Genomic DNA, 24314 nt, shown 5'->3' on the forward strand with positions numbered 1-24314 from the left:
TAATGTTTATATTATATTAATGTTTCGAATTATAGTTTTAAGTTTTAATAACTTTTATTTTAAACCACAAAATGACTAATTAAGGCTAAATTACATTATTAGTACATATCTTTGAATAATTCGAATTAGGATCTTTAAATTTTATATTTTATATTTTAATCCCTAATAGTTTGATCTTTTTATTCATTTAAGTTAATTTTATAATTTTGTTTTATTATTATTTTTTATATATGTTTAAATTATTATTATTTTATTAGTATTATCTTAAGTCATATAAATATATATATAATATTTATTTATTTATCTTATTTGTTTTGTATTTAAATCTTATTTTTAAAATTTTTTACTTTTAAATAATAATAATAATAATAATCATATTTTAAATATTTATATTTTTTAATATTAAGAAATGAGTTGTCTTAAAGCACCTAGAAGTCCTTTTTTGATATTCTTAAATAAATTTTTATAAACTATACTAATTTATTTTATTAATATTTATTTATTTTTTAATATTAAGAAAGGAGCTGTCTTAAAGCACATAGAAACCCTTTTATGATATTTTTAAATAAATAAATATCTTATTTATTAATAGATTTTTTATAGTAATAAATGTGAAATAACAAGATCATAAATTAAATACATTTGAATATTTCTAATAATAGAGACAATTTATAATTAATAAGTACCAATTTGGGCGTTGTGAGGTTGTTAATCCTTCCCCAAACGTAATCGACCACAAACCCCTTTTTATTATTAAAAAAGAATGAAATTTTGGTTAAAACGCAGACCAGTTTATCTTTTAACTGATGTTTTCCTAAAAACTCTTTTAAAATATAATTTTTAGGTATTCGACCTACCTGACCCAAAAGGCCGATGACGACTCCTTAAAATATTTTAAAAACCATTTATTCACATTATTTTCCCGCCAAGTAAAAATTTCGTGCCCGGACGAAAACCGGTTACGACAATATATTGCCACATGTTTTAATGATTCTTTTTCAACTTGTCGGTTGTGAACCGTTAGTTTTATCCGTTAAGTTTGTTCTTCAGTTTTTGCACGCCAACCCCTTTCCAACCCCTTTCCAAAGAATACTAATTATTCATCTTTCTTAAAAACAAGATCGAAATTGTATTCAATAAAAAAAATTAAAATTCTTTAAAAGGATACATTAATTGGCATATAAAACCTTGATCTAATAATTATTATATTTGAAGCTTCAATTCCATCTATTCAAAACATTCTTTTCTCTATTCATACACAGAAGATTATTTCTTATCCATTCTTTTGAGTGATTGATTGTATTAGTGAGTGCAAGAATTGTAATATCCTATCTATTCATACATATTTTAAAAGAATATGATATAAAGTAAATCAATATAACTTATTCCAAGTAAAATAAATAAATCAATATATAAAAAATGTATCAATCAACTATCTCGCACGTGTACAAACTAGTACTTATATAAAGGGAATCGACTCTCTCGTGTACCATGTCTACAGCTCAACTTTTGGTGTATCTGTACGTTGTGATGTGGGCTGCGTCTCAAGTCCAAAACCAAATGGGAGAAGCGGATCATATTTGGGATCCTCAACATTCACCGGAAGCTGATCTACCCTCTTAAACCACGTACGAGCTACCTTGCAGGTGAATCCAAAGTCACCGAAAAGAACATCAGCCACGCCTTGTCCTTCACTTCCAGGGAGCCAAGCCGCCACCGGGGCGTCCATTTTGTCGAGATACGGCTCGATCACAACGGGACGCCCCGAAATGAGCACGACAACGCATTTGATATTCCTACAAGCGTTCTCGATGATATGCGGATCGGGATCCGGGATGGTCAAGTTTGTGCTGTCTCCTCTCGTCTCAGCGTAAGGAACCTCACCGACCACCACGATGGCAAAGTCGAGTTTTGCCTTTTCAGGGTAGTCTTCGGAAGGGTTCATCTTGTAGACCACTTTGGTATTTTTGACGACAGTCTTTTTCACGGCGTCGAGGATGGTGGTGCCTGCCTTCCAGTTGTACCCACTGAAGCCTTGCCACTCAATGGTCCAACCACCGTACTGATACCCCGAGTTGTTGGCATGGGTTCCCGTGACAAGAATCTTACCGGCAATATTCTGGAGCGGTGGATTCCCTGGCTTCCCATTCTTCAATAACACTAGTGATTTCCTCACAGCTTTCCTTGCCAGTTCTCTATGCGTCTGCAGATTCGTTCAAAAGCTACCCAGATTCAAAAACAAGAGAAAATTAACTAAATTTTTTAACTAAATATATATATATATATATTGCAAGAACTCACCTGGGAACCAACCACGTTAACTAGACTATAATCTCCCAAGGGATATTCAAAGAGGTCCAAGGAGAACTTGACACGCAATATTCTTGTTACGGCCTCATCAATTCGGCTCATGGGAATGACATTCTTCTTTACCAAATCAATCAAGCCATTGATGAATTCTTTGTATTCATAGGGAACCATAACCTGGAAAATCAGCAAGCATTATTTCATATCACAGGTTCTCAACTACAACAATACGTAATTTAGAACTAGACCCGACCATGTCAAACCGGCCGTTTTTGAAGCTTGATTTGAGTAAGTGTAGTTTGAATGTGGGGGAGAAGTGATCCTGTCGATTCCTTGCCAAATCGGAAACCCTGGGGGGGGGGGGATTAATAGAATCTCACTTGTTTCTTAGTCAGTAAATTTGCTACCAATAAACAACAAATTTATTTCACCTGGAAACCAAGTTTTCCCTTAAGGTGGTCGGTAAGCAACTGTTTATTAGCATGCATCTCAACTCCGTTAACACTTGAGTAAGAAGCCATGACGGTGGCGACACCCTTGGCCATCGATTTAACGTAAGCAGGCATGTGGATGCCGTACAAGGCGGAGTCGTCCACAATAGTGTTTTGCTCGTTAATGCCGTTGACGGTGCCACCATCTCCGACGTAGTGTTTGGAACAACCTGCCACCTTTGTTCTACCTCATAACCACAAAGGGATGGGATAATTAGATCAATTTTATATATATCAAGAATTTAATTCAGATTAATCGATTAATGACGTACTATCCATGGATATATGGCATGCCCTTCATGTCACCTGGGGGTATTCCTTGTAGTCCGTCGATGAGGGTTGTCAGCTGTTGCACAATTGTATGGTCCTAGCTATAGCTCTCGTAACATCGACCCCATCTAGGATCTCTACAAACCTACATATATAACCATGCAGCTTTAAAAAGGAATGACGAATGATCTGTAAGTACTAAACTTGTGCAACAACACTTACTGCGAGGCACGGTGCAAAGGCGTAAGGAATGCCAGTTGCTCGGACTTCGAGCCCTGGTTACTCCAAGACCAACATTATGTGGGAAAATGGCGGCATTGGCGCATTGTTATGGCCATGAAACGGCATCGATTCCGTACATCATCGGAATACCGAGATGAGCGGAAAGAGCAGCCTGTTGGAGACAGTTCACCATGTCCGTCCATTCTTTTGCAGTGGCATTTGCCTTGGGTGCACTTCCTCCGCTGCTCAAAACGCTGCGGATGAAGTAAGTCTTCATGACGTCTGCGGTGGCGTTTGCACGTTCAATCTTCGTCATTTGTCCCACTTTTTCTTCGAGGTTCATTTTCCCCAAAAGGTCTTTAATCCTTGCCTCGATCGGCTGCTCTGGATCTTTAATATCGCCTGCTGCCCTTCAGTGATTGATGCATGGAAGCAGAGAAACACTAGTACCACTAGTGAAATATACTCTCTACTCAACATTGTATTAGATTTCAAGCATCAGAATTAAAAAAGATAAATGCACTCTGTAATAATTTATGAAGCTAATAAGGCATGTATATATATAGAGAGAGAATTTCAACGATTATGAAACTACTTTTAAGGAGTAATCTACCAAAAGTATTGCTCTACTTCCCTTCAAAGAAATTGCAAAATTCGATAAAGCAGCAAGCTGTTCGGCGCTTTGCATGGACATCGAACAACATTTGAAGTTCACTAAATCAATTAGAGTAAAGTGTCGTAATTACTTGCTATCATCTAGTTTATTGTTATTAATTTAATAAAAAAAATTAAAATATATTTTTATTAATATAGCATTCCGCGTAGACATGTCATATCATTATTTTAATTTATAAAAAATATTTTATCTTAAAATGAGACATTGAGAGTTTAAGTAAAAAAAGATAAAGATTAAAATGATCATTTTATTATTTTTATTAAGCTAAGATGATTATAAAGTAGTATTTGTTCTACATACTCTCAATCACTTGACAATGAACTTTCAATTATTCTGCTACAGCTGTTGGTGCTCGAATTCAGTAACCTTTAAGAACAACAATAATTCATTTAATCACTTAAATAATTTGGTTCGTGTAAAATGATTATTTTATAAAATATGAGAAGCTAATTTATTTATTATATATCTTTTTTATATGTTATTATTCAATGTTCTTTATCTGATTTTATAATTTGTATTTCCTTTTTCTTTTTATCCTGCTTGAATTTTACACTGCCTTTCTAAATGATGTTTATTTAGTGATCTAACGGTTTATTCTTATATAAAGTCTCTCAATTAGGGATAGTAATGGAGTGGGATAAATTTGAATTTTTATTGTACTAACTATGATCCAAGAATTATATGTCTACATCCGACCTCAATTTTCTCTAGTAATTTTTTTTATGTTTCACCCATCTCGAAATTTATAGTAATAATATGTCTCAATATGTTCTAACATAAATCTACTTTTTTTATTCCGACCCAAAATTTTATAATATTTCCAAATAATATATATATATATATATATATATATATATATATATATATATATTCAATGAAATGGGAAGAAGTGGATAAAACCCTAAAATGACGATTTGATAATATTTAAATAATAATAGTTTTATTTTTTATATTTTTTTTATAGTTCAGGGTGTTCTCCCATTAGTTGGCTCTAATAAGAACTGTTAAAAATTTTACATGATTTTGTCTCTTAAAATATAATATAATAAGTTGTAAAAATTTATTTTTCTAACATAAAATATTACGATAAGACTATCTGCTCTACAAAAAAAAACTATTTTAGTAGGATCGTTAGAGATTTACAGAAGTGACACAAATTTAATAGTGTCAATTTTTAAAGGTAACTAATAAAATTTAAAGTCGTTTCAAATATTCGACCTCTATTAGGATTAAATTATGGCTCCGTCTCTACCATTAATAAATGGTATTTGTTTGTATTTATTATTTCTCCGAATTATTTAGTTGAATTTTAAACACTTTCCTTGCATGATTTTTTAAGTTATTAGTTAATAAATTTGTAAAATTTGATTACTTTTATTTTATATTTATAAATTCTTCAAACAACTGTAATATTTTTTATTTAATAAAATTAACTAATTATTGTTAATTTAAAAAATAATTTATCTATAATGAATCGTAGTTATTATTTCATGAAACTTGACAATAAAAAGAACTAATACTACATTATATTTATTTGTTAAACTTTAAATTCTACCCATATTCTTTAAATTCTGAATTTAAACATTTTTAAATAATTCCTAAATCTAAACATTAAATATTAAATTTTAATAATTTTTTATTTTTTGGATAAGTTTTTGCGTATATTATCCAAAAAAAAAAACAGGAAAACATGTTATAGTCAACAAGACATTCAAACAGAAACCATAACATTCTACAAGGTCACCCCAACTAGCACAAAGATTTATATTTACATCATCCTCTTTATTAATCTTATAAGTAAATATAACTCTCAAAATCTCATAAATGTTATCCAGAATTACATGTCAATCTCTAGTTAGATTCTAATAATGTCTGCCATTCATATTCTCCTAAACACAGTAAACAATCCTAGCTATCCTAAGGATAAAGGAAATTAGGCACTTACCCTTAAGATATAATGTAGCCCAATTCAATTCCTCCTCCCAGCTCATTGCATTTCCAGGGACACTGCACATTGACAAAATAGATTCCTAAATTCTTCGAGCAAACCAACATTTAAAAAACAAATGGTTTTTGGTTTCCAAACCATCACAAAAAACACATTTCCCCTCCACAGTAATCTTCATTTGTAGAAGCCTTCTAAGAATGACCATCTAACTAATGATAGAGTGCTTAGAAATACGTAAGGGAAACCACAATATCTTATGTCAACCAACTTCTTCTCCCCTAGGGCGAATAGGATTCCAGATCCAATGCGAATTAACACCTTGAAGCCTAGGAGAAGAAGAATATAGCCTATGAGCTTCATCCCTCAGATCCATCAGTTTACGCAAACTCCAGCTAAGGTTAGCCTTCTTCTCGACACTATAAAACCTGACTCCTTTAGGACATAAGCCTTAATCCAGACCACCCATAAGTGCCCCTCCCCTACCAGAATCTTCTAAATGAGAAGCAATATACAAGACTTGTTACAGCAATTGGTATCCTTTAAACCAAGACCACCCTCATATTTGACAGTACGAATTTGCTTCTAGCTAACCCGAGCCCCAACAGCAGTCGTGTCCTCCCCTTTCCAAAAATAATGAGTGTAGAGCTAATCAATCCTCTTAATGAAAACTTAGTACAAGATGAGCTGCCTACACCAATAATTGGCAATACAAAATAGAACATATCTAATTAACTAAAATTATCTTGCATAGCTAAGGTGCTTATTAGCCCAACACACCATTTTGGCCTTATTTTTGTCCACAAAGGGGAGTAGCCTTTTTCAATCAACTTTCGTGTAACCAGTGGCACACCAAGGTATCGAAAAAGGAGGGAACCAAATCTAAGCCCCAAGAACCGACTGATAGCATCCAACTAATCAGCTGCCACACAAAAAATAAAGACTTTACTCTTGGAAGTATTCAATCGAAGCTTTGTGATCAAATAAAAAGTACTGTCGTAATGTTTATTTTTCAATTTTTATTTTTAAAGGTGTGGAAACTTATATATTTGGAAAATTAAATAAATTTTAAAATCGAAGTAGCCATCGACCTTTGGGTTAGGTAGGTCGTGCACCTAAAGCGTCTTAAAAATATAATATAAATAAATATAAAAATCTTTTTTAAAACAAAATTGACATGTGTTTACCAGAAATTCATTTTTAAGGGATCAAAAGTCAGTTACGCGTGGGGAAAGGTAAGCAACCTTACAGTTCCCAAAATTAGTACCTAATCGTTTATACATCATCGTGGTGCTGAAATTAAAAATACTAAAATCAAATATATTTCACGACTTATTTTATTTATCATTAATCAATTCTTTTCGAACCCAAAGAAATATTTCCTATTTTGAGAGGAGGTCACGAGATTCGCACGTCCTCCAAAGAGAAGGCTTTCCCATCTACCTTTTCTCTATATGAGAATATTCCCCTATTAATTATTTAGGACTCCATATTAATCATTGATAAAAAATTAAAGCAATATATAAAAATAAATAAATACATGATTATAAAAGAAGGTAATTATCATTTTATTTGATACATACTCGATTATTTTCAAGTTCGCTTTCGCTCGAACGTCGTATTGAATTGTACTACCTTGATAGGTTGTACTTTTCAAGCCCATTCTACAAAATTTGTTCTTCAAAATTAATACAAGTGCAAGTTAATGGTCGTTATTAATTAATCTAAGGTTATTTCACCATTTCAATAAACATCTACATCATATTAATATTAAAAAAAGCATGACAAATAGGACTAAAGGACTGAATCATAATTAAGACTAAATCATAGGGACCTATTAGCAAATAAATTTATTTTTATTCATTGACTATGTTAATTGAGGGCTAAAATAAGCATTCAACAAGACTAGAGGGATTCAAACTGTAAATTACTCATATTTCACATAATAGTCTTATGGACTAAAAACGTAATGGATACGAAAACAAAAGAACTAAATCACAAATTCAACCAAATATATTCATGCATTAATAGGTACTAGAATGAAACATAATGAAAATTCAAGGCTTAGATTCAAAATAAGTCGAACATGCATTCAATGTCCAAATTACAATTTTATAAAATATGGGACCCTCTTCGCATGATTCGACCAGGCACTAAGTGTATGGGTTGTTCCTTTTCAAAACGACACCGTTTGGTGCCTGATATATAAGGCTCAGACTAAGGCAAAAAATGGCATAAGCCCTTTTTCATCTCTCACTCATTTTTTCTTTAAAAGAGAAATAATCTCTTCTCTCAATTATATTTACTCCCCAGCAGAGAGAGAGACCAAACCTCTCCCCGACCATCACACTCCAACGCCGTCGACGATCGTTTATAGTGGACAAAACTAAATTAGGGTTTAAAAAGAACCCTTTTCACCCCCCGAACTCGAATACAAGCCTCCCTAGACCTAGTGACCAACGACTAGCCCTAGATATAAACTTTTACCTTTGGAAGTCAAGATTTTTCAGCGACGTTCGGAGGCTCCAGTGGAAGGCCAAGGTTCGTTCTTCTCTTTTATTCATTCTCCTTTTTTATATTTTTGGGTTGTGGATATCTCTCCTCTTCTCTCTTTCAAAAATAAAAAAAAACTCCCTTTTATCATTGTTGTTGTTCATTATAGAGGACTGCTTACCTTTTTGTTTGATTTCATGTTGCATACAAATGGAATAGAGATGTATGATTTTTCTTTTCTTATTTTTTTTATCATTTTGTCTTTGTAAAATGTTTGAGGAGAGGATCGACAGGGAACACGACTCTGGAACAGGCAGTCTTGATCTCATCAAATTACAAAGGAAAAAAGTTTACCCGGGACTTTCTTTGTTCGTTTCTAAGGTGGTTGACATGTTTATCGGTGGTGGCTGCAGTCCTCGTGAAACCGGTGAGTCTGGGGCGAGCATAGAAGGTCGGCGGTGTGGCTGACGTGTGAGGGAGCCTCGGCCGCGTAGCAGTAGCTTAGCACGTAGTGGTAGCTTAGCGCGTGGGGGGCTAATGAGTTTAGGTTAAAACCCTAAAAATAGATTGATCTAGACTATTAGATATATCACAGATCCAATGATTGATGATTGTTAGTACGAGGAAGCTTCATTAGGGTTTGGGAAACCCTAATATAAGATAGATCTGGACTATTAGGTGAGGTCCATATCCAACAGCTATAGGCGTACGACGGTTGAACGATAACCCTAAAACCCCAATTCGATTAGGACATTCCACGTAGGCCTTGATTAGCTTGTAATAAGCCTCAATCTTGTAATATATATTTTTAATAATAATGATTTTTTGGGTTGTTTGTTTACAACTATAATAATAATAATAATAATAATAATAATAATAATAATAATAATATAATAATAATAATAATAATAATAATAATAATAATAATAATAAAATAATATTATTATTATTATTATTATTATTATTAACCTTTACCAAAAAATGGTGATTACAACTGCCCCTCTTTACTCATTGTTATGAAACGAGAATAGAGAAAATATATAAACACCATTTTTCAGCACCACTAAGCCTTTTGAGTTATAAGTTCTTCTCATTATATACTTCTTTGGAGACAACGATCAAACTTTGTCTTTGATGGAATCGAGAAAGGATTGAAAAAGTTCTTCTCATTATGAGCTTCTTCTCTTGGGAACGTTGATCCAACTCCTTCTGTGATATAATCGAGCGAAGTAGTGATGATGATCCAACTCCTTATGTGATGGAATCGGGCAAGGGTTGAACAAGTTTTTCTCATTATGAACTTCTTCTCCCTTATTGGATAATTTCTTCTTATTATGAACCCTTCCATTGGAAATGTTGATCTACTTCCCTTTGTGATGGACGAACCAAGGTTGAATAAGTTCTTCTCGTTAGGAATTTCTTTTCCCTCATCGAATGAGTTTTTCTCATTATGAACTCTTAAATTGGAAATGTTTGGTCTATCATCATATGTAATTAAGGTACCCGAAGGTCCTTAATTCTTCGTTGAGGTCCACTTCTTTCGACGGTGACAAGGTGAACTGAATCTTTATTGAAATCCTATTTTTTGTATGAGATGAGATCTTTATTGACTTCTTCAATTCCTGTCAAACATTCAAAACTTGATGAAAAATGAATGTGTATGATCCTATTTTTAAAAATGCCTAAATATACATGCATTATGCCATTTTAGTATTACAAACATTGTTGTCATGTAAATATTCACTCCATCCTCTTTGCTGGAGTCTTTACTTGAACTATGATCTTTATCTCCTTAGGATCAACTTTCTTTGAATTTACTAAAAGGTTTGGCTAGAGATATGATTTGGGATGCACATAATTGTCATCAATAGATCACCCATTCTAAAATTCGGGCTATTATGTCACATTCTGCGATACACTTCTATCTATAAGTGTCGCCATAGTGACCTATGGATTCCCTACATTTAAAGGTCAACTTAAAGTAATACCAAGAAATATTTTGTTTTAATTTGGGTCATGTTAGCCTACTAATAAGATGCTAAAAATGAATGAATCTGAAGTTTGAGTTGATGAACATGAAATTTATTGAAAACTTGAAGTGTCCCCTTGTCTGCTAAACCCTCCATCCTCACCTATTACAAGCTTCAAATGGAACGAGTTCCAATCGAGAAGATTCACCTTCCTACACCCATACGAGGAATTAAATTCCTATGGAGGCACAAGGCGTATATCTCATAGGTTAGTAACTATAACTCATACGAAGAATAAATTCACCACGAAAGTATAACATTCACCCCTACTTAATCAGGACGAAGCTCGAGTATAGAGCTTATGTCATGAAATACGGGTGAGGTGTGTGAGGAGGAGTATACCAACCTTTGACCAAACAAGTCGCCCAATCAAACAAAGAAGCACCTTTGAAAATACTCAATAAATCTGAAAATAAAGAAATTCAAAAATTAGTATAATTATCAATAAAATGTTTGAAAAGAATTAATCAACATTCAATAAAATAAATCAAAAGATAATTCTTGATTTAAGTTTTCTAATATCCACTATCATGATAATGTATAAGCTATTATCAGCCTGACTTTCGGGTCCCCATCGGAGTTGTCAAGCTTTCGTAACGTTTATTTTGCAAAATAAAAACGATTTTTATTTTAAAGGTGTAGAAATTATATATTTGGAAATTTAATAAATTTTAAAATCAGAGTTCCATCGACCTTTGGGTTAGGTAGGTCGTGCACCTAGAGCATCTCAAAAATAATTTAAATAAATATAAAAATCATTTTAAAAACAAAATTGATATGTTTTTACCAGAAATTCATTTTTAAAGGATCGGAAGTCGGTTACGCGTGGGGAAGGGTAAACATCCCCACAACGCCCAAAATTAGTACCTAATCGCTTATACATCATTGTGGTGGTGGAATTAAAAAAATACTAAAATCAAATATTATTTCATGACTTATTTTATTTCTCATTAATTAATTCTTTTCGAACCTAAAGTCATATTCCCTATTTTGAGAAAAGGTTACGGGATTCGCATGTCTTCCAACGGGAAGGCTTTTTATCTACCTTTTCCGTTATACAAGAATATTCTCCTATTATTTATTTAGGACTTCATATTAATCATAGATAAAAAATTAAAGCAACATATAAATAAATAAATACATGATTATAAAAAAAAGGTAATTATCATTTTATTTTATTTGAGACATACTCGATTATTTTCAAGTTGCTTTTGCTCGAACGCCGTATTGAATTGTACTACCTCAATAGGTTGTACTTTTACACCTATTCTATGAAATTTGTTCTTGAAAATTAATACAAGTGCAAGTTAATGGTCATTATTAATTAATCTAAGGATATCCCACCATTTCAATAAACATTTATGTCATATTAATATTAAAACAAGCATGACAAATAGAACTAAAGGACTAAATTGTAACTAAGATAGAATCATAGGGACCTATTAGTAAATAAGCTTATTTGTATTCATTGACTATGTTAATGGAGGGCTAAAATAAGCATTCAATAAGACTAGAGGGATTCAAACTATAAATTACTCATATTTCATAGAATATTCTTAAGGACTAAAACGTAATGGATACAAAATCAAAAGAACTAAATCACTTATTCAACCAAATATATTCAGGGATTAATATGGACTAGAATGAAACATAATGAAAATTCAAGATTTAGATTCAAAATAAGCTGAACATGCATTCAATGGACAAATTACGATTTTACAAAATATAAGACCTTCATCGCGTGAAAAAGAGCCTAAGCAATTCATTTCATCCCTCACTTATTTTTGCTTGAAAGAGAAACAATCTCTTTTCTTAACTCTCTTTACTCTCCAATCGAGAGAGAGACCAAACTTCTCTCTGGACACCGCGCTCCTACGCCATCAACGATCGTTTACGGTGGTTGGAACCAAATCAGGGTTTGAGAAGAATACTCTTAACCCCCTGAACCTAAATCCAAGCCTCCCTAGACTTAGTGACCAACGACTAGCCCTAGATCTAAACTTTTACCTTCGAAAGTCAAGATTTTTCAGTGACATTCAAAGGCTCCAATGGAAGGCCTAGGTTTGTACTTCTCTTCGATCTCCTTTTTTATTTTTTGGGTTTTGGCTACTATCTATATTCTCTTCTCTTTCGAAAACCAAAAAAATATCACCCTTTTTATTGTTGTTGTTGTTGTTCATTATATAGAGGAATTCTTACCTTTTTGTTTGATTTCATGTTGCATACAAATGGATGAGAGATGTATGATTTTTATTTTCTTGTTTTTTCATTTTTGATTTTGTGACATGTTCGAGGAGACGATCGATGGGGAACATGGCTCTGGGACAGGCGGTCATGATCTCATCAAAGGACAAGGGTAAAAATTTACCGGAGGCTTTCTTAGTTCGTTTTTATGATGGTCGGCGTGTTTCTCGGTGGCAATTGCAATCCTCGAGAGCCGACGGTGTGGCTGACACACGGGGGAGCCTCAGGCATATGGCAACAGTTTAGCGCGTGAGGGGATGGTGAGTTTAGGTTAAAACCCTAAAAATAGATTGATCTTAACTGTTGGATCTATCACATATCCAACTGTAGATGATTGGTGTCATGATGAAGCTTTATTAGGGTTTAGGAAACCCTAATCTATGGTAGATCTATATCATTAGATGAGGTCCAATTCCAATGACTATGGGCATGTGGTTGCTGAAGGGTAACCCTAAAACCCTAATTCAGTTAGACATTCCACACGGGCCCTGATTAGCTTGTAATAGGCCTCCATCTTGTAATATATTTTTATTAATAATAATGATTTTTGGGTTATTTCTTTACAACTAAAATAATAATAATGGTTAGGATTTATAATGATCCATCGATCAACCGAAAAGGTGCCAATGAGGGTGAGTTGGATAAATAAAAAATTTTGGATTATGGAGAGAAAAGATAGAAAATTTGCACAAGTATTTAGAGTGGTTCAACTTCCTCAATGAAATTTACATCCACTACCTCAGCTCCACACTAAGGAATTCTAACAAATTTACTAATTTGTTCTTTCTTTTTTTAGGCTCAAGAGTAACCTTTTACAACTCCCTAGTTTTCAATGGATAAATTAGAAACCAACCCCTTTTTCAAAAGGATAAAAAGAATGTAAACAAGAAACCTATAACACCCCTAACCCGTACCCAACCCGGATATGAATCCGAGGTGTCACATTGACTTTTCAAATCATTGACTATTATAAGTAGGGAAAATTTCAACTTTTATTCGAATTAAAATGATGGAACCCTTGAATTAAAGCAAATAATAAAACTCACATTAATATTTAAATAAACACTTAATAATTTACATAAATACAAAAGTATAAGTTTACAAAATATATCAAAGAATTTCAATTTAACTTGTAGTACATGGCAACAGTTTACAATTTACAAGAAACCTACATTTAAATTGTTCTGATCTGATCTTCGTGGGAGTATGATGTCCTCGCCTAACCTCAATCCTCTAATTTCTTCAAACTTATATGTGAAACATATCACATGCTAAGTCGTTGACTTAGTGAGGAAAATATGAGTCATATAAAACTTTATAAACAAAAATTCTTATTCGTGTCATAAAACATTTCATAAGGAATTCAAATTGCTTTTCATAACAAAAATAGATTCTTTTATTCATTGGTCGGTTCATATAACTTTGTTTTTAATGGCCCAATGTATATTACTGAGAATTTTAGGTATTTGAGTACATTGAGGTTGTGCACTAATGATGTCACCACAGCTCGTATAATTTGCACCGAAGTGCTACATATTTGTCTCGAATGACCACATAGTTTTGTCCTGAAGGATCACCTAATTTTGTCCCGAAGGACCACATAGAACCCTTGACTCTTGGCATGCCAACTATACCTCTAATCCTCATACATATACCTTGGGCTTTTAACCATATAATTATTTATCATTTTGTTATTCAAAGGATATCTTGTTCACATATTCATTTTCACATCGAGTATTTTCATATACACATGTTCACATGTCACATTTTCATAATCATGTACACATAATCATCAAACATAGCTTAAATAATATAACTTGAATAAAACATTGAAAAATATAACATAATAGAAATTGAAAGGTTTTCGATTGAAAACTCTGAGGTTGGCTTATCGTAAACCGCCCTCGAATTGAATATAAACAAATGAGTTGCACTCACTTTTGCCTCACTAAAGTCCTAAACGAACCCTTATCACTTTTGATCGATAACTTATAACATCAAAGTGTCTGTAACTTGTATTTGTTCGATGTCTACACAAGAACAATCGAAAATCAATATCACAATTTATATAGCTTATAACCACAGATAATAACATAAGCTGAAATAAACACTTAGTTTATCATTTTAGACGCATTAGTATCGGTACTCCCACTACTGTACATATACTTCCATTCTATGGTATCGATACCCACTTCGGTATCAATACCATTTCGGTATTCTAGAATTTCAAACCTGATAATGGTATCGGTACCTTACTCTTGGTACCAATACTCCCCTTTCAGTATCGACACCTTCCTCAATCAGTACTAATATTGATCCTTGAACTCAAATTGATTTTGCCTTGAAGTATCGGTACTGTTCTTCCAGTACCGATACCCTTGCCCAGAAATTACCATTTTTATTTTGAAATTTAACCAAAACTTACCTAAATCTCCTACTTTTATCTCCCTTTATGCATTTAAACTCAACTTCATTCATCAAAACCAACTTTTCTCAATTTACTACTCCTAAACATCTAAAAATCTCACTGGAACACTTACATCTTAAAATCATACCATATTTTCAAACATGTTTTTTAATCATTTCTAATCTTTCTAACTCCTTAATTAGACCTTTGGCAAGTCAAATTTATCAATAGAAATCCAAAAACTAAACCATATCAACAATTCATTTAAAAGCCCACTTTACAAATTCATCATTATTTCACTCCTCCCTTAGTTTTAATCAACCATAATCTTTCCCTAAGCTTAATAACCCCCAAATATTCAAAACCAAACCAAAATTTGAACAAAAAAATAACTTGAAGTCACTTACCTTTAAAACTGGAGCTCTCATCAACGAGGAAGAAGATAACAAGGTCCCAAACTTTTTTTTTTCCATTCTCCCTTTTCCACGTGTTTTATATCCCTTAAAAAAGGAAAATAAAAATCCTTCTTGTGAAAAGACCATAATGCCCTTCCAATAATCCAATTTTGATATCAAGTCCTAAAAAAATCCACAATAAATCCTTGAACTTTTCAAGTTATTCAAATTAAACCACTAAATTTTGAATTCTTATAATTTGATCACCGACCCGATATTTGGGATGTTACAAAACCTCTCAAAAGAAGGTGTTTACAAATTAAGCTCACTAAAATACTTTATGTACAAGAGAAAAAGAAAAGATAAGATTAAAAAATATTTTCTTTTGGTATGGATTGCTTGGATAGGTGTTGTAAACTTCTTCAAGTGTTTACAACTTGTTTTTATATGTTGGAATAAGTTTGTAGCCGTTGAGGATGTTTTGGAGCCGGTTGGGGAATTAATTGTTGCAAAACAAAAATGCCCAAACTAGGGAGTATCGGTACTCGTGCTTGGAGTATCAATACTGCACTAATAAAAACTAGCCATTTTTCGATCATTGGGCTGAGAATATCGATATTGAGATCACAGAATCGATACTACTATACAAAGTAGTATTGATACTCATTTGGGTATCGGTACCAAAAATGCGTACTAAAATCTAAACACATTTAAAACAAATAGGCATTATTAATACTTTCATGAGAGTATCGATATTTCCCTTACCTTGGGTATCGTTACTACAAGAATAGTATCGATATTGTTCATGTGGTATCGATGCTGTAAGAACAGTATCGATACATCTTTTCTAGAAAATCATTTTTTGTGTTCAAATTCAAGTTTTATGGACTTTGAACTATTTTTAAAATTTTGAATAAATTCAATTTAGTCCAAAAACACTTTTCCCTTAAAATTATTATATCAAAATAGGTTCAACAATCTCCCCCTTTTTGATATAACAAAACATTTGAAAATGACATTGGAAAAACTCTCTTAGTAAAACATTAAATGAAAAAGAGTAATATGTTGGAAAAATATTAAAGCTCCCCCTTTTTCATTATTGAAATTGAATTTTTCAAACATATAATTCTCCCCCATTTTGTTATATCAAAAATAATTCAAACATTTAGGTTCAAAAATAATAATGGAGAGTAAGTATAAATTTTAATATAAAATAATTTTTAAAAATCAAAAGCTCCCCCTCAACAAATGCATTCCAAAAGAAATTTAACTTTAAAAGCTTGACACTTAAAAACTATTGAATTTCAACAAAGATGAGCAAACATATTAGTAACACATGAAATTCAATAAATCCAAGTCTATAGTACACTATGCAATATTAACATAAAAAATTAAAGTTTATATGCATAAAGCTATTGAAAATGTCATGCATTTGAAAATTATGATATTAATTATCAGAGAGATAACATTTTCAATAAGCATACATACATAAAAATTTAAATTTAAGGTCAAAAGTAAAATTTTGTAAAAGAAAACAAAGCATTAAAACAAAGCTTATTTTAAAGAGGACACTCATCTTTGATATGTCTCGTTCTTTGGCATTCAAATCACATCGGGGGATCCTTCCTTTTACCTGATTCCAGCTTCACTTCTTTTTCTTTGGAAAACATGAATTTAAAAAATATTTTGAAGAGCTTGGTCATCTCTTCTTCTTCATCCTCTTCTTCACTTGATGTTCTTTCATTTTGAGTAGAGGATTTCAAGGCAACACGTTTTTTTTTCTTCTCTTATTCTAGTTCTTTCTCCTTTTCCATCATCTCATGAGTGAGAAGAGAGCCAATAAATTCATCAAACGAGAAAGACTTTAAGTTCTTCACTTTGTTGATCGCTGTCTTATTCGATTACCAAGACTTTGGAAGATAATATATCATCTTCCTAACATGTTTCTCGTTAGGGATGATCTCTCCATATCCCTTGAGACCACTGAATATCATGAAAAAATCTATCTGTCATAGATTTGATGTCTTCACCCAGTTTTATTTCAAAATTCTCATAGCAATGATTGAGAAAACCGATTTTAGTTTCCCTCACTTCATGGTTCCTTCATGAGTGTCTTAGAGCTTGTCCCAAATTTTCTTCTTCACTCCAATCTTCCATCTTATTGGTCGGAGTTGAGTGACCCATTAAGATAGAGTTCCATGCCTCTAGATTGGTATCTTGAATGAAGAACATCATCTTATTCTTCCAATATGCATAATTTGCTCCATTAAAATAGAGTGGCTTGTTGATCGGTTAAGAATATTCGATATAGTAAGCGCCGTAGAAAAATTTCATCGTCTTGGTTGAGTTAGAAATTGATAGAGCTCTTCTAGGATCTTTATAAGATTGTTAAACCTTCAATTGTGATCCACTCTGATACCAATTGTAAGGATTTATGATGCTCTATCAATCAACTGAAAAAGTACCATGAAGGGCAAATTGGCTAAATAAAAATTTTGGGAGTATGGAGAGAAAAGATAGAACATTTGTACAAGTATTTAAGGTGGTTCAACTTCCTCAATGAAGTTTACATCTACTACTTTAGCTCCACAATAAGGATTTCTAACAAATTTACTAATTTATTCTTTTTTTTCCTAGGCTTAAGAGTAACCTTTTACAACTTCCTAGTTTTCAATGGCTAAACTTGAAACCAACACCTTTTTCAAAAGTATAGAAAGAATGTTAACAAGAAGCCTCTCAAAGGAAGGTGTTTACTAATTAAGCTCACTAAAACACTCTATGAACAAGAGAAAAGGAAAAATAAGATTGAAAGAGCTTTTCTTTTGGTATGGATTGCTTGGATAGGTGTTGTAAACTTGTTCAAGTGTCCACAACTTGTTTTTATATGTTGGAATAAGTTTGTAGCCATTGGGGATGTTTTGGAGCTATTGGAGACTTAATTGCTACAAAAAGAAACTGCCCAGACAGGGAGTATCGGTACTCGGGCTTGGTATATCAACTACAATGATAAAAACTAGTCATTTTCGATCGTTGGGTTAGGAGTATTGATATCCTATACAAAGTAATATTGATACTCCTTTGTATATCGATACAAAAAATGTCTATTGGAATCTTAACACATTTAAAACAAATAAGCAGTATCGATACTGCCACAAGAGTATTGATACTTCCCTTACCTTGGGTATCGATACTACAAGAACAATATTGATATTGTAAGAACATTATCGGTACTTCTTTTCCAGAAAATAATTTTTTGTGTTCAAATTCAAGTTTTATGGACTTTAATTATTTTTGAAAACTTTGAATAAATTTAATTTAGTCCAAAACATTTTGCCCTTAAAATTGTTATATCAAAATAGGTTCAACAATAATAATAATAATTGATAACAATAATAATAATAATAATTATTATTATAATATTACCGAAAAATGGTTATTAGAATCGTTAAGAACATAATGGACACCAACAACCAAATCAAAAGATCATTTACAGAAGTGATAGCTCTTACGAACAACCGAAATATGACAAGAGGGGATTTGACCTTTAACAAATTGTGGTGGAAGTAATAGAAAATTCAATTTTTCACAAGGAAATTAGAGTGGTTCGACTTTTAAACGAAGTCTACATCAACTAGCTTAGTATCCACACTAACGATTTCTCAAATTCACTAGATTTGCTAACCTTTGAGGACAAGTTGTAACCTTACAATAACACACAAGATTTATACCCCAAAATATTTCTCGCACTCTCTCTACAAAAGGGATTACAAATTTAGAAAATAAAAGAAAACCTCATAAAGGCAAATAAGTTTACAACAAATTAAACACGCACCCAAATCACACTTAAGAAAGAATAAACACAGAGGCTCACAAGTGTGTTACAAAAAATATAACAATTTTATTTCTAAAACTCTTTTGATGTTGGTTTGATCTTGCAATTCAATTTCTTGTTCTTCTCTAATTGAATCTTGATCCTTTATATGTCATCTAACTTCCTTCTAGCTATTTAGAGACATTGGATTAGTTAATTTTGAGCATTTAATGTTCACTTGCACATTTGGTATCGATACCGAGTAGTGGGTATCGAAACCGACCATCCTAACTGTCAAAATTATAGTCGTTGAACCATCAATATCAATATTGTTCATGTTAGTATCGATACTCACCTACACATTTGGTATCGATACTAAGAAGTGGGCATTGATACCAAAATAGCTATTGAAATATTGGTATCAAGACTAACATGTTGGTCTTGAGACCTAAAGGGTTTTTTTTTTGGCTAAAATCAAGTGTTTTGAGCTTTAAAACTATAATTTTAAAATACGAAATTTCTCAAGAACACTTATTATTATTTTCACACTTAAAAACGCTAAGTTTAAATCATAATTTATTAAAACAATTATCCAAGAAAAATCCCTCGTAAATAATAAATATTCAATAAGATATGCATAAATAGTTTCAAAAATAATTATAATGTCTTATGTCCAAAATTACAAGTAATGAAAATAATTCAAAAATAAAATAATAAATATCTAAAAAAGAGAAATATTGAATAAAGTTTGTGCTGTAAATAATTGTATGCTTGAAAATAAATAACGAAACCATCCAAGTATCGATTCACCTATATATGAGTATCTGAAAGAAAGAATCTACAGGGTGTAACCTATTAAGCTTAGTGCGTCTCTAAAATTCAACCAAACACAAGTGATATCATAGTCCGTAGTAAGAAATAATATTCATACGTCAAAACATCAGTGTTAATCACAATTCAAATGATATGCAAATGCTCATGCACCCGCCCCTACTCATGTCACACCCAGAAGAGTGGGTTCCTAACAACTACACTAAATCCAACCCTCACACCATATAAGTGGGGTCTATCACAAAGAGAGAGGCCATTGAATCTAAAAAAGTGACATTCACCCCATCAAGTGAATGCACTAAACTTCCCCTAACAAAATTTATCCCAACATGATATGCAAATGGAGCACATAATTGATATCTGATTCGATCCAATTTGATCCAAGTAACACATTTCTGAATAACACATAATCGGATATCATATATCTAAATGGAACCATGAAGACCCCATATAACCAACAGTGACTAGCACGACCCACTCCTGGCTATCACAATCATTCCCCGTGCACACATCCCCGAACTAGGCCATGAATGACGACGGTGGAGATCCATGAGCTAAGCTCGCGATCTTTTCCCACATCACTCAACGACGACAAATAGGATAAAACAAGCAATGGGCAAAAACTTACCTTGTATGACTAACGACGATGAAGTGAGTAAATTGCAGCAGTGATTAAAAGAGAACTAAGGGTGCGATTTTAAAATAGATAAAGAAGAAGATAAGAGAAGCGGAAGATGTAATCGAGTAGGGGTGGGGTTTTCTGATTTAAGGAAAGGGGTAAATTCTCAAGTTTGTCATTGAACTTCCTAAGGTTTACAAAAATTTCCCAAATTCTAGGATTTTTTATTTAGGGAAAATTTGGGGTGTTACAATTCTCCCCTCTTTAAAAAAAATTCATCCTCGAAATTTATCAATATGAAAATAGAATGACTTAAGAAAATACCTTCACTCATCTTGATTGTTATACGTCTGAGTAGCATATACCAACCCAAATTGTCTCGCTGCAGACCTATCTGAACCCCTACTCTAAGTCGGTCTACCTCCAGTAGCCAAACCAGAACTAAAACCAGAACCATTTTGTCTACAATAATCCCTAACTTGGGTCAATGACTAAACAAATGCACCTGACTAAGACCATAAGAATCAGAAGCCGAAAGAGGACATTCTTTGAAATGATGATCTATAGACCCACAACAAAGACACACTTCAATCTTCCTCAAAACATTATAATATGCCTCTTGTTATAATAAGAGCACAGAGGTATCTTATAACCACTAGTCGGAGCAGCAGATGTCACCGGTCTCGCTCTAGAATAACCCTGAGAACCTACATCATTCCTCGATCTCTTGTTGAACTGATTCATGCAACCCGTCTGAGTAGGTGATCTTGGTTGCCTCCTAGTTCTATCAAAAATAGAGTCTAGGACCAATAATGTTCGCTCTCTTCTCAGCAGTTCTGGCCCGTCCAGATAAAGTATTCAACATTGTGTCATGGTGTAAGGCAACCACTGAACGAATCGAACGAAGAAGGCCTCTTAGGAACCAATCACGGTTCTCCTTCTCGGTCGAAGCCAACCCTGGAGCATACTGACCAATCTCATAAAATCAATCTCATAGTCACGGACATATCATTATGCTTCATATTCATAAAATTTTCCCGACACTTTACTAAACACTCGGTCCCCACATAACGATTGGAAAACTTGAAAAAATGCTCCCAAGTGATATGTCCGACCGGAATGTTATCCTGCTCAGATTCCCACCAATCCCGAGCTTCACCGCCTAACAGTGATACAACAACTCTCAACATACGATCAATCGGATAATCCATTTTCTCAAACAACTGATGCAACTTCTTCAGCTAATACTCAACATTAGCGGGATCAATACTAATCTTACCCACAAACACAATCATCTTATCAGCTAAGAATTCGTTTGAGATGAGTTTCATAACACCCTCAGTCTAACGAAGATAACAAAATAACTTTTGATTCACCACAACATTATCATCACCCTGAGTCTGATGTGCAGACGGATTTTCACCTCTAGTCTGTTGAACTCCAGTCCGATCCACATGTTGCCCAACTCTCTCGGTCTCATCAACTTCATTCGAATTTTGGGTCTGACCCATTTGGAGTGGAGGGTTAACTCTAGTCGTAGTGATACAACCCCAACTTTGACTGGTAACTCGATGAGAATTCTTATGAGGTGCCATAGAAAGTTGGTACTTGGAGTTTTCAAATTAAATTATTTATTTACTATTTTCAAAATAAAAAGAACGATAATAAAAAAGGCAAAGTAATAATAATAATAATAATAATATTTTAATCATAATATTCTTATTTTAGCCCGAAAATATTTTATGCATGTAAAAAATTAATTAAAAATTTTATGGTTGAGCTCCTCAGTCTGAGGGTTGAACCGGACTCTGATACCACAAATGTAACCCCCTAAACTTGACCAAAAAGAAATTAGGTTGAATCTAGAGAGTCCAATTGAAACTTGCCTCTCACGAAATATTCAAGTTTAAATTATAATTTATTAAAAAATTATCCAAGAAAAATCCCTGTAAATAATAAATATTCAATAAGATATGCGTAAACAGTTTCAAAAATAATTATAATATCAGATGTCCAAAATTACAAGTAATGAAAATAATTAAAAAAATAAATAATAAATATCTAAAAAAGAGAAATATCAAATAAAGTTCGTACTGTAAATAAATGTATGCTTGAAAATAAATAACGAAACCTTCCAAGTACTGATTCACCTATATATGAGTATCTGAAAGAAAGAATCTATAGGGGTGTAACCTATTAAGCTTAGTGTGTCTCTAAAGTGTAACCAAACACAAGTAATATCATAGTCCGAAGTAAGAAATAATATTCATACGTTAAAAACAACATTAATCACAATTCAAATGATATGCAAATGTTCATGCACCCGCCCCAACTCCTGTCACCCAAAAGAGTGAGTTCCCCATAACCGCACTAAATTCAACCCTCACACCATATAAGTGAGGTCTGCCACAAATGCAGATGCCACTAAATCTGAAAAAGTGACATTCACCCGTCAAGTGAATGCACTAAATTTTCCCTATCAAAATTCATCCCAACATGATATGCAAATGGAGCACATATTCGATATTCAATCCGATCCGACTCGAGTAACACATATATGAATAACATATACTCGAATATCATATATCATATATCTGAATTCTGATATGATCCAAGTGTATTAATTACAAATACAAGTAATACGAATGCACCTCATAATTTTCAATCTGACTTTTCAACATATTTCACATAACATGCATTTCTGAATTATATCAGATATCACAATATCATAGAATCCGTCATGCACAAAATAAAACTTTCAATCAACATGTTTATCTCAATTGTAACCAATTCAACAATACAACAATTCAATCATGTTTCAATCAATTTTTCAGTCAGACAAACAATCAATCAACACAACATAATATAGGACCGGACAGAGACATACCTCAACTAAATTACTAACGTCGGTCGTAGTGCCTATCATGATCAGCTCGAGAAGTGGTTCGACCTGAACCAATTTGTTCTAAACGAGAAATACGGTTTAATTCGAAGTTTGAGGGTAACGATAGCAGTGGCGGAGGTAGTAATTCCAGTTCCAAATCAATGTATCCTACAAAAATTATGACATCTGCTTCAAAAACTCAATTCAATAATTTTAGATTACGAAATAATATTCAATGACGTAATTAAAATTATTTCTGACTCGATCGGGGAACCAACAACAGCTTTGGTTTAAATATAATAATATGTCAGAATGCTTAAACAAGGCTGTCGGTGAAGAGGATGCACCGACAACATATCCACTAAATGAAAGATTCACGGTCGACCTTGTCATATCCTAAAATGGTCGGTAGCAACTCTAACGGAAGAAGACAGCAAAGGGAAAAAAGCACAAAATGGAACCATAGAGGCCCCGTACGACCAACGGTGTCCAGGATAACCCTCTCTTGGTCAGCGCGATCATTCTCTGTGTACACATCCCCGAACTCAGCCATGAACGGCGACGATGGAGATTCACGAGCTAAGGTCGCGGTCTTTTCCCACATCGCTCAACGACGACGACGAGGATAAAACAAGCAATGACCAACGACTTACCTTGTGTGTTTAACGGTGACGAAGCAAGTAAAAGGC

General features: G+C 33.0%; 1 pseudogene; it reads right to left on the minus strand.

The window, feature by feature from the left end:
- Nucleotides 1–1495: 1495 nt before the first annotated feature.
- On the minus strand, nt 1496–22336 carry LOC120195206 (annotated as a pseudogene).
- Nucleotides 22337–24314: the final 1978 nt, after the last annotated feature.

The sequence above is a fragment of the Hibiscus syriacus genome, unplaced genomic scaffold (assembly GCF_006381635.1).
Source record: "Hibiscus syriacus cultivar Baekdansim isolate YM2019G1 unplaced genomic scaffold, ASM638163v2 tig00117010_pilon, whole genome shotgun sequence".
NCBI classification, from domain to species: Eukaryota; Viridiplantae; Streptophyta; class Magnoliopsida; order Malvales; family Malvaceae; genus Hibiscus; species Hibiscus syriacus.